The 13,099-nt window shown below is 36.3% G+C and overlaps 1 protein-coding gene across 1 annotated transcript in view; it reads right to left on the reverse strand.

Annotated features, from left to right (window-relative positions):
* LOC142663898 (alpha-2-macroglobulin-like protein 1) overlaps nucleotides 1-13,099 on the reverse strand; it is a 140,545-nt gene that overhangs the window by 15,405 nt on the left and 112,041 nt on the right. The window lies entirely within an intron of this gene.

Consider the following 13,099-nt stretch of genomic DNA (forward strand, 5'->3'; position numbering starts at 1 on the left):
CAAGGAATGGTTGACCCAGAAAAAACTCCTTCATCCTATTCCTATTATCTGTAATTCTCGACTTCCCAGATTTGTCTTCCATGGACCCCTTTAGATTGAAGATCACAGTTAAGACCCTGTTACACGGGCCAAAGATCGGGCAATCGAGCGTTCATATGTGTAAACAGGGCGATGATAGGGCGATGATCAGCCGATGAACGAGCAAACCCCCATTAATCAGCTGATCGTGCCGTTTATGCAGCAGAAATCATCATCATTAGTCGGCAGCACATCTCCCTGTGTAAACAACGATGTGCTGCCGACACGATGGGAATGCACGGGGACGAGCGATCATAGTAAACAATCGCTCCTACCCATACATCACCAATCACAGCTCCTTGTGAAAGAGTCATGCGAGCGCCGATCAATGAGCTGTCTGGTTGATCGGCACTCGTTTTTGTTCGATGTAAAAAGACCCTAACAGCCTGCTCCCCTTTATCAACTGGTTACCAAGTGTAGAAGACAATTGTAATGAACAATTCAAAGAAATCAAAATAAGCCAGTGCCGCTAAGTCCAATGTCCTATAGAAGACCAGTCTGTCAGTCAGCAAGCTCATGTTAGGCTTCATTCACATCTACGCCAGGGTCCCGTTCCGAAGTCCCGTAGTCGACTACGCTATTGATTCTGTCAAAACAACGAAACCCTAGCACAACTGAGACAAACGGAAACCATCGGGACCGGATCCGTCGACATTGAAATCAGTGGTGACGGAAACGGAAACCTTTGTTTTTCTGATTGTGTCAGTCAGGCTCCGATTCCGACAGTAACCTCAGACGGAACGTCGGAATGGGACCCTGACGCAGATGTGAACGAGGTCTTAATTGTACTTTATAATGTTATTATTGTCTCATGTGATGTATTTAAACCCTTCTGTATTAACCTTATATAATGATAGATATAGTTATACCCTGATCTCCATCTACACCATAATGATAGACATAGTTATACCCTGATCTCCATCTACACCATAATGATAGACATAGTTATACCCTGATCTCCATCTACACCATAATGATAGACATAGTTATACCCTGATCATCATCTACACCATAATGATAGACATAGTTATACCCTGATCTCCATCTACACCATAATGATAGACATAGTTATATCCTGATCACCATCTACACCATAATTATAGACATAGTTATACCCTGATCTCCATCTACACCATAATGATAGACATAGTTATACCCTGATCTCCATCTACACCATAATGATAGACATAGTTATACCCTGATCACCATCTACACCATAATGATAGACATAGTTAAACCCTGATCTTCATCTACACCATAATGATAGACATAGTTATACCCTGATCTCCATCTACACCATAATGATAGACATAGTTATACCCTGATCTCCATCTACACCATAATGATAGACATAGTTATACCCTGATCTCCATCTACACCATAATGATAGACATAGTTATATCCTGATCACCATCTACATCATAATGATAGACATAGTTATACCCTGATCTTCATCTACACCATAATGATAGACATAGTTATACCCTGATCTCCATCTACACCATAATGATAGACATAGTTATACCCTGATCTCCATCTACACCATAATGATAGACATAGTTATACCCTGATCTCCATCTACACCATAATGATAGACAAAGTTATACCCTGATCTCCATCTACACCATAATGATAGACATAGTTATATCCTGATCACCATCTACATCATAATGATAGACATAGTTATACCCTGATCTTCATCTACACCATAATGATAGACATAGTTATACCCTGATCTCCATCTACACCATAATGATAGACATAGTTATACCCTGATCTCCATCTACACCATAATGATAGACATAGTTATACCCTGATCTCCATCTACATCATAATGATAGACATAGTTATATCCTGATCTCCATCTACACCATAATATTAGACATAGTTATACCCTGATCTCCATCTACACCATAATGATAGACATAGTTATACCCTGATCTCCATCTACACCATAATGATAGACATAGTTATACCCTGATCTCCATCTACACCATAATGATAGACATAGTTATATCCTGATCTCCATCTACACCATAATGATAGACATAGTTATACCCTGATCACCATCTACACCATAATGATAGACATAGTTATACCCTGATCTCCATCTACACCATAATGATAGACATAGTTATACCCTGATCACCATCTACACCATAATGATAGACATAGTTATACCCTGATCTCCATCTACACCATAATGATAGACATAGTTATATCCTGATCTCCATCTACATCATAATGATAGACATAGTTATACCCTGATCTCCATCTACACCATAATGATAGACATAGTTATATCCTGATCTCCATCTACACCATAATGATAGACATAGTTATACCTTGATCTCCATCTACACCATAATGATAGACATAGTTATATCCTGATCTCCATCTACACCATAATGATAGCCATAGTTATATCCTGATCTCCATCTAAACCATAATGATAGACATAGTTATACCCTGATCACCATCTACACCATAATGATAGACATAGTTATACCCTGATCACCATCTACACCATAATGATAGACATAGTTATACCCTGATAACCATCTAAACCATAATGATAGACATAGTTATAGCCTGATCATCATCTACAACATAATGATAGACATAGTTATACCCTGATCTCCATCTACACCATAATGATATATATAGTTATACCCTGATCACCATCTACACCATAATGATAGCCATACTTATACCCTGATCTCTATCTACACCATAATGATAGACATAGTTATACCCTGATCACCATCTAAACCATAATGATAGACATAGTTATACCCTGATCTCTATCTACACCATAATGATAGACATAGTTATACCCTGATCACCATCTACACCAAAATGATAGACATATTATAACCTGATCTCCATCTACACCATAATCATAGACATAGTTATACCCTGATCACCATCTACACCATAATGATAGAAATAGTTACACCCTGATCACCATCTACACCATAATGATAGCCATAGTTACACCCTGATCTCCATCTACACCATAATGATAGACATAGTTATACCCTGATCACCATCTACACCATAATGATAGACATAGTTATACCCTGATCTCCATCTACACCATAATGATAGACATAGTTATACCCTGATCTCCATCTACATCATAATGATAGACATAGTTATACCCTGATCTCCATCTACACCATAATGATAGACATAGTTATATCCTGATCTCCATCTACACCATAATGATAGAAATAGTTATACCCTGATCTCCATCTACATCATAATGATAGACATAGTTATATCCTGATCACCATCTACACCATAATGATAGACATAGTTATACCCTGATCTCCATCTCCACCATAATGATAGACATAGTTATACCCTGATCTCCATCTACACCATAATGATAGACATAGTTATACCCTGATCTCTATCTACACCATAATGATAGACATAGTTATATCCTGATCTCCATCTACATCATAATGATAGACATAGTTATACCCTGATCTCCATCTACACCATAATGATAGACATAGTTATATCCTGATCTCCATCTACACCATAATGATAGACATAGTTATACCTTGATCTCCATCTACACCATAATGATAGACATAGTTATATCCTGATCTCCATCTACACCATAATGATAGACATAGTTATATCCTGATCTCCATCTACACCATAATGATAGCCATAGTTATATCCTGATCTCCATCTAAACCATAATGATAGACATAGTTATACCCTGATCACCATCTACACCATAATGATAGACATAGTTATACCCTGATCACCATCTACACCATAATGATAGACATAGTTATACCCTGATCTCCATCTACACCATAATGATAGACATAGTTATATCCTGATCACCATCTACACCATAATGATAGACATAGTTAAACCCTGATCTTCATCTACACCATAATGATAGACATAGTTATACCCTGATCTCCATCTACACCATAATGATAGACATAGTTATACCCTGATCTCCATCTACACCATAATGATAGACATAGTTATACCCTGATCTCCATCTACACCATAATGATAGACATAGTTATATCCTGATCACCATCTACATCATAATGATAGACATAGTTATACCCTGATCTTCATCTACACCATAATGATAGACATAGTTATACCCTGATCTCCATCTACACCATAATGATAGACATAGTTATACCCTGATCTCCATCTACACCATAATGATAGACATAGTTATACCCTGATCTCCATCTACACCATAATGATAGACAAAGTTATACCCTGATCTCCATCTACACCATAATGATAGACATAGTTATATCCTGATCACCATCTACATCATAATGATAGACATAGTTATACCCTGATCTTCATCTACACCATAATGATAGACATAGTTATACCCTGATCTCCATCTACACCATAATGATAGACATAGTTATACCCTGATCTCCATCTACACCATAATGATAGACATAGTTATACCCTGATCTCCATCTACATCATAATGATAGACATAGTTATATCCTGATCTCCATCTACACCATAATATTAGACATAGTTATACCCTGATCTCCATCTACACCATAATGATAGACATAGTTATACCCTGATCTCCATCTACACCATAATGATAGACATAGTTATACCCTGATCTCCATCTACACCATAATGATAGACATAGTTATATCCTGATCTCCATCTACACCATAATGATAGACATAGTTATACCCTGATCACCATCTACACCATAATGATAGACATAGTTATACCCTGATCTCCATCTACACCATAATGATAGACATAGTTATACCCTGATCACCATCTACACCATAATGATAGACATAGTTATACCCTGATCTCCATCTACACCATAATGATAGACATAGTTATATCCTGATCTCCATCTACATCATAATGATAGACATAGTTATACCCTGATCTCCATCTACACCATAATGATAGACATAGTTATATCCTGATCTCCATCTACACCATAATGATAGACATAGTTATACCTTGATCTCCATCTACACCATAATGATAGACATAGTTATATCCTGATCTCCATCTACACCATAATGATAGCCATAGTTATATCCTGATCTCCATCTAAACCATAATGATAGACATAGTTATACCCTGATCACCATCTACACCATAATGATAGACATAGTTATACCCTGATCACCATCTACACCATAATGATAGACATAGTTATACCCTGATAACCATCTAAACCATAATGATAGACATAGTTATAGCCTGATCATCATCTACAACATAATGATAGACATAGTTATACCCTGATCTCCATCTACACCATAATGATATATATAGTTATACCCTGATCACCATCTACACCATAATGATAGCCATACTTATACCCTGATCTCTATCTACACCATAATGATAGACATAGTTATACCCTGATCACCATCTAAACCATAATGATAGACATAGTTATACCCTGATCTCTATCTACACCATAATGATAGACATAGTTATACCCTGATCACCATCTACACCAAAATGATAGACATATTATAACCTGATCTCCATCTACACCATAATCATAGACATAGTTATACCCTGATCACCATCTACACCATAATGATAGAAATAGTTACACCCTGATCACCATCTACACCATAATGATAGCCATAGTTACACCCTGATCTCCATCTACACCATAATGATAGACATAGTTATACCCTGATCACCATCTACACCATAATGATAGACATAGTTATACCCTGATCTCCATCTACACCATAATGATAGACATAGTTATACCCTGATCTCCATCTACATCATAATGATAGACATAGTTATACCCTGATCTCCATCTACACCATAATGATAGACATAGTTATATCCTGATCTCCATCTACACCATAATGATAGAAATAGTTATACCCTGATCTCCATCTACATCATAATGATAGACATAGTTATATCCTGATCACCATCTACACCATAATGATAGACATAGTTATACCCTGATCTCCATCTCCACCATAATGATAGACATAGTTATACCCTGATCTCCATCTACACCATAATGATAGACATAGTTATACCCTGATCTCTATCTACACCATAATGATAGACATAGTTATATCCTGATCTCCATCTACATCATAATGATAGACATAGTTATATCCTGATCTCCATCTACACCATAATGATAGAAATAGTTATATCCTGATCTCCATCTACACCATAATGATAGACATAGTTATATCCTGATCACCATCTACACCATAATGATAGACATAGTTATACCCTGATCTCCATCTACACCATAATGATAGACATAGTTATATCCTGATCTCCATCTACACCATAATGATAGAAATAGTTATACCCTGATCTCCATCTACATCATAATGATAGACATAGTTATATCCTGATCACCATCTACACCATAATGATAGACATAGTTATATCCTGATCTCCATCTACACCATAATGATAGCCATAGTTATATCCTGATCTCCATCTAAACCATAATGATAGACATAGTTATAGGATAAACTGGGGAGGGAGACCTCCAGCTCACCTTAACACTCCAGTGTGATGTGGATTTGTATGTAGCGCTCGGGTCCTCGTGTCGGCACAACGATAGGATAAACAGGCAAGGAGAAGGTAGGATCCAGCGCTGGATCCTACCTTCTCCTTGCCTATAGACATAGTTATACCCTGATCACCATCTACACCATAATGATAGACATAGTTATACCCTGATCACCATCTACACCATAATGATAGACATAGTTATACCCTGATAACCATCTAAACCATAATGATAGACATAGTTATAGCCTGATCATCATCTACACCATAATGATAGACATAGTTATACCCTGATCTCCATCTACACCATAATGATAGACATAGTTATACCCTGATCTCCATCTACACCATAATGATATATATAGTTATACCCTGATCACCATCTACACCATAATGATAGCCATACTTATACCCTGATCTCTATCTACACCATAATGATAGACATAGTTATACCCTGATCACCATCTACACCATAATGATAGACATAGTTATACCCTGATCTCTATCTACACCATAATGATAGACATAGTTATACCCTGATCACCATCTACACCAAAATGATAGACATATTATAACCTGATCTCCATCTACACCATAATCATAGACATAGTTATACCCTGATCACCATCTACACCATAATGATAGAAATAGTTACACCCTGATCACCATCTACACCATAATGATAGCCATAGTTACACCCTGATCTCCATCTACACCATAATGATAGACATAGTTATACCCTGATCTCCATCTACACCATAATGATAGACATAGTTATACCCTGATCTCCATCTACACCATAATGATAGACATAGTTATACCCTGATCTCCATCTACATCATAATGATAGACATAGTTATACCCTGATCTCCATCTACACCATAATGATAGACATAGTTATATCCTGATCTCCATCTACACCATAATGATAGAAATAGTTATATCCTGATCACCATCTACACCATAATGATAGACATAGTTATATCCTGATCACCATCTACACCATAATGATAGACATAGTTATACCCTGATCTCCATCTCCACCATAATGATAGACATAGTTATACCCTGATCTCCATCTACACCATAATGATAGACATAGTTATACCCTGATCTCTATCTACACCATAATGATAGACATAGTTATACCCTGATCTTCATCTACACCATAATGATAGATATAGTTATATCCTGATCACCATCTACACCATAATGATAGACATAGTTATACCCTGATCTCCATCTACACCATAATGATAGACATAGTTATACCCTGATCACCATCTACACCATAATGATAGACATAGTTATACCCTGATCTCCATCTACACCATAATGATAGACATAGTTATATCCTGATCTCCATCTACACCATAATGATAGACATAGTTATATCCTGATCTCCATCTACACCATAATGATAGACATAGTTACACCCTGATCTCCATCTACACCATAATGATAGACATAGTTATATCCTGATCACCATCTACACCATAATGATAGATATAGTTATACCCTGATCACCATCTACACCATAATGATAGACATAGTTATATCCTGATCACCATCTACACCATAATGATAGACATAGTTATATCCTGATCTCCATCTACACCATATTGATAGACATAGTTACACCCTGATCTCCATCTACACCATAATGATAGACATAGTTATACCCTGATCACCATCTACACCATAATGATAGACATAGTTACACCCTGATCACCATCTACACCATAATGATAGACATAGTTATATCCTGATCTCCATCTACACCATAATGATAGAAATAGTTATATCCTGATCTCCATCTACACCATAATGATAGACATAGTTATATCCTGATCACCATCTACACCATAATGATAGACATAGTTATACCCTGATCTCCATCTCCACCATAATGATAGACATAGTTATACCCTGATCTCCATCTACACCATAATGATAGACATAGTTATACCCTGATCTCTATCTACACCATAATGATATATATAGTTATACCCTGATCACCATCTACACCATAATGATAGCCATACTTATACCCTGATCTCTATCTAAACCATAATGATAGACATAGTTATACCCTGATCTCTATCTACACCATAATGATAGACATAGTTATACCCTGATCACCATCTACACCAAAATGATAGACATATTATAACCTGATCTCCATCTACACCATAATCATAGACATAGTTATACCCTGATCACCATCTACACCATAATGATAGAAATAGTTACACCCTGATCACCATCTACACCATAATGATAGCCATAGTTACACCCTGATCTCCATCTACACCATAATGATAGACATAGTTATACCCTGATCTCCATCTACACCATAATGATAGACATAGTTATACCCTGATCTCCATCTACATCATAATGATAGACATAGTTATACCCTGATCTCCATCTACACCATAATGATAGACATAGTTATATCCTGATCTCCATCTACACCATAATGATAGAAATAGTTATATCCTGATCACCATCTACACCATAATGATAGACATAGTTATATCCTGATCACCATCTACACCATAATGATAGACATAGTTATACCCTGATCTCCATCTCCACCATAATGATGGACATAGTTATACCCTGATCTCCATCTGCACCATAATGATAGACATAGGTATACCCTGATCTTCATCTACACCATAATGATAGATATAGTTATATCCTGATCACCATCTACACCATAATGATAGACATAGTTATACCCTGATCACCATCTACATCATAATGATAGCCATAGTTATACCCTGATCTCCATCTACACCATAATGATAGACATAGTTATACCCTGATCTCTATCTACACCATAATGATAGACATAGTTATACCCTGATCACCATCTACACCAAAATGATAGACATATTATAACCTGATCTCCATCTACACCATAATCATAGACATAGTTATACCCTGATCACCATCTACACCATAATGATAGAAATAGTTACACCCTGATCACCATCTACACCATAATGATAGCCATAGTTACACCCTGATCTCCATCTACACCATAATGATAGACATAGTTACACCCTGATCTCCATCTACACCATAATGATAGACATAGTTATACCCTGATCACCATCTACACCATAATGATAGACATAGTTATACCCTGTTCTCCATCTACACCTTAATGATAGACATAGTTACACCCTGATCTCCATCTACACCATAATGATAGACATAGTTATACCCTGATCACCATCTACACCATAATGATAGACATAGTTATACCCTGATCACCATCTACACCATAATGATAGACATAGTTACACCCTGATCACCATCTACACCATAATGATAGACATAGTTATACCCTGATCACCATCTACACCATAATGATAGACATAGTTATACCCTGATCTTCATCTACACCATAATGATAGACATAGTTATACCCTGATCTCCATCTACACCATAATGATAGACATAGTTATACCCTGATCTCCATCTACACCATAATGATAGACATAGTTATACCCTGATCTCCATCTACACCATAATGATAGACATAGTTATATCCTGATCACCATCTACATCATAATGATAGACATAGTTATACCCTGATCTCCATCTACACCATAATGATAGACATAGTTATATCCTGATCTCCATCTACACCATAATGATAGACATAGTTATACCCTGATCTCCATCTACACCATAATGATAGACATAGTTATACCCTGATCTCCATCTACACCATAATGATAGACATAGTTATACCCTGATCTCCATCTACACCATAATGATAGACATAGTTATATCCTGATCTCCATCTACACCATAATGATAGACATAGTTATACCCTGATCACCATCTACATCATAATGATAGACATAGTTATACCCTGATCACCATCTACACCATAATGATAGACATAGTTATACCCTGATCTCCATCTACACCATAATGATAGACATAGTTATATCCTGATCTCCATCTACACCATAATGATAGACATAGTTATACCCTGATCTCCATCTACACCATAATGATAGACATAGTTATATCCTGATCTCCATCTACACCATAATGATAGACATAGTTATACCTTGATCTCCATCTACACCATAATGATAGACATAGTTATATCCTGATCTCCATCTACACCATAATGATAGCCATAGTTATATCCTGATCTCCATCTAAACCATAATGATAGACATAGTTATACCCTGATCACCATCTACACCATAATGATAGACATAGTTATACCCTGATCACCATCTACACCATAATGATAGCCATAGTTATATCCTGATCTCCATCTACACCATAATGATAGACATAGTTATACCCTGATCTCCATCTACACCATAATGATAGACATAGTTATATCCTGATCTCCATCTACACCATAATGATAGACATAGTTATACCCTGATCACCATCTACATCATAATGATAGACATAGTTATACCCTGATCTCCATCTACACCATAATGATAGACATAGTTATATCCTGATCTCCATCTACACCATAATGATAGACATAGTTATATCCTGATCTCCATCTACACCATAATGATAGCCATAGTTATATCCTGATCTCCATCTACACCATAATGATAGACATAGTTATACCCTGATCACCATCTACACCATAATGATAGACCTAGTTATACCCTGATAACCATCTAAACCATAATGATAGACATAGTTATAGCCTGATCATCATCTACACCATAATGATAGACATAGTTATACCCTGATCTCCATCTACACCATAATGATAGACATAGTTATACCCTGATCTCCATCTACACCATAATGATATATATAGTTATACCCTGATCACCATCTACACCATAATGATAGCCATACTTATACCCTGATCTCTATCTACACCATAATGATAGACATAGTTATACCCTGATCACCATCTAAACCATAATGATAGACATAGTTATACCCTGATCTCTATCTACACCATAATGATAGACATAGTTATACCCTGATCTCCATCTACACCATAATGATAGACATAGTTATACCCTGATCTCCATCTACACCATAATGATAGACATAGTTATATCCTGAACACCATCTACACCATAATGATAGACATAGTTATACCCTGATCTCCATCTACACCATAATGATAGACATAGTTATACCCTGATCACCATCTACACCAAAATGATAGAAATAGTTACACCCTGATCACCATCTACACCATAATGATAGCCATAGTTATACCCTGATCTCCATCTACACCATAATGATAGACATAGTTATACCCTGATCACCATCTACACCATAATGATAGACATAGTTATACCCTGATCTCCATCTACACCATAATGATAGACATAGTTATACCCTGATCTCCATCTACATCATAATGATAGACATAGTTATATCATGATCTCCATCTACACCATAATGATAGACATAGTTACACCCTGATCTCCATCTACACCATAATGATAGACATAGTTATATCCTGATCACCATCTACACCATAATGATAGATATAGTTATACCCTGATCACCATCTACACCATAATGATAGACATAGTTATATCCTGATCACCATCTACACCATAATGATAGATATAGTTATACCCTGATCACCATCTACACCATAATGATAGACATAGTTATACCCTGATCACCATCTACACCATAATGATAGACATAGTTATATCCTGATCACCATCTACACCATAATGATAGACATAGTTATACCCTGATCACCATCTACACCATAATGATAGACATAGTTATACCCTGATCTTCATCTACACCATAATGATAGACATAGTTATACCCTGATCTCCATCTACACCTTAATGATAGACATAGTTACACCCTGATCTCCATCTACACCATAATGATAGACATAGTTATATCCTGATCTCCATCTACACCATAATGATAGCCATAGTTATACCCTGATCACCATCTACACCATAATGATAGACATAGTTATACCCTGATCTCCATCTACATCATAATGATAGACATAGTTATACCCTGATCTCCATCTACATCATAATGATAGACATAGTTATACCCTGATCACCATCTACACCATAATGATAGACATAGTTATACCCTGATCTTCATCTACACCATAATGATAGACATAGTTATACCCTGATCTCCATCTACACCTTAATGATAGACATAGTTACACCCTGATCTCCATCTACACCATAATGATAGACATAGTTATATCCTGATCTCCATCTACACCATAATGATAGCCATAGTTATACCCTGATCACCATCTACACCATAATGATAGACATAGTTATACCCTGATCACCATCTACACCATAATGATAGACATAGTTATACCCTGATCACCATCTACACCATAATGATAGACATAGTTATACCCTGATCACCATCTACACCATAATGATAGACATAGTTATACCCTGATCTCCATCTA

This window comes from Rhinoderma darwinii, chromosome 11 (assembly GCF_050947455.1).
Source record: "Rhinoderma darwinii isolate aRhiDar2 chromosome 11, aRhiDar2.hap1, whole genome shotgun sequence".
Taxonomy (NCBI): domain Eukaryota; kingdom Metazoa; phylum Chordata; class Amphibia; order Anura; family Rhinodermatidae; genus Rhinoderma; species Rhinoderma darwinii.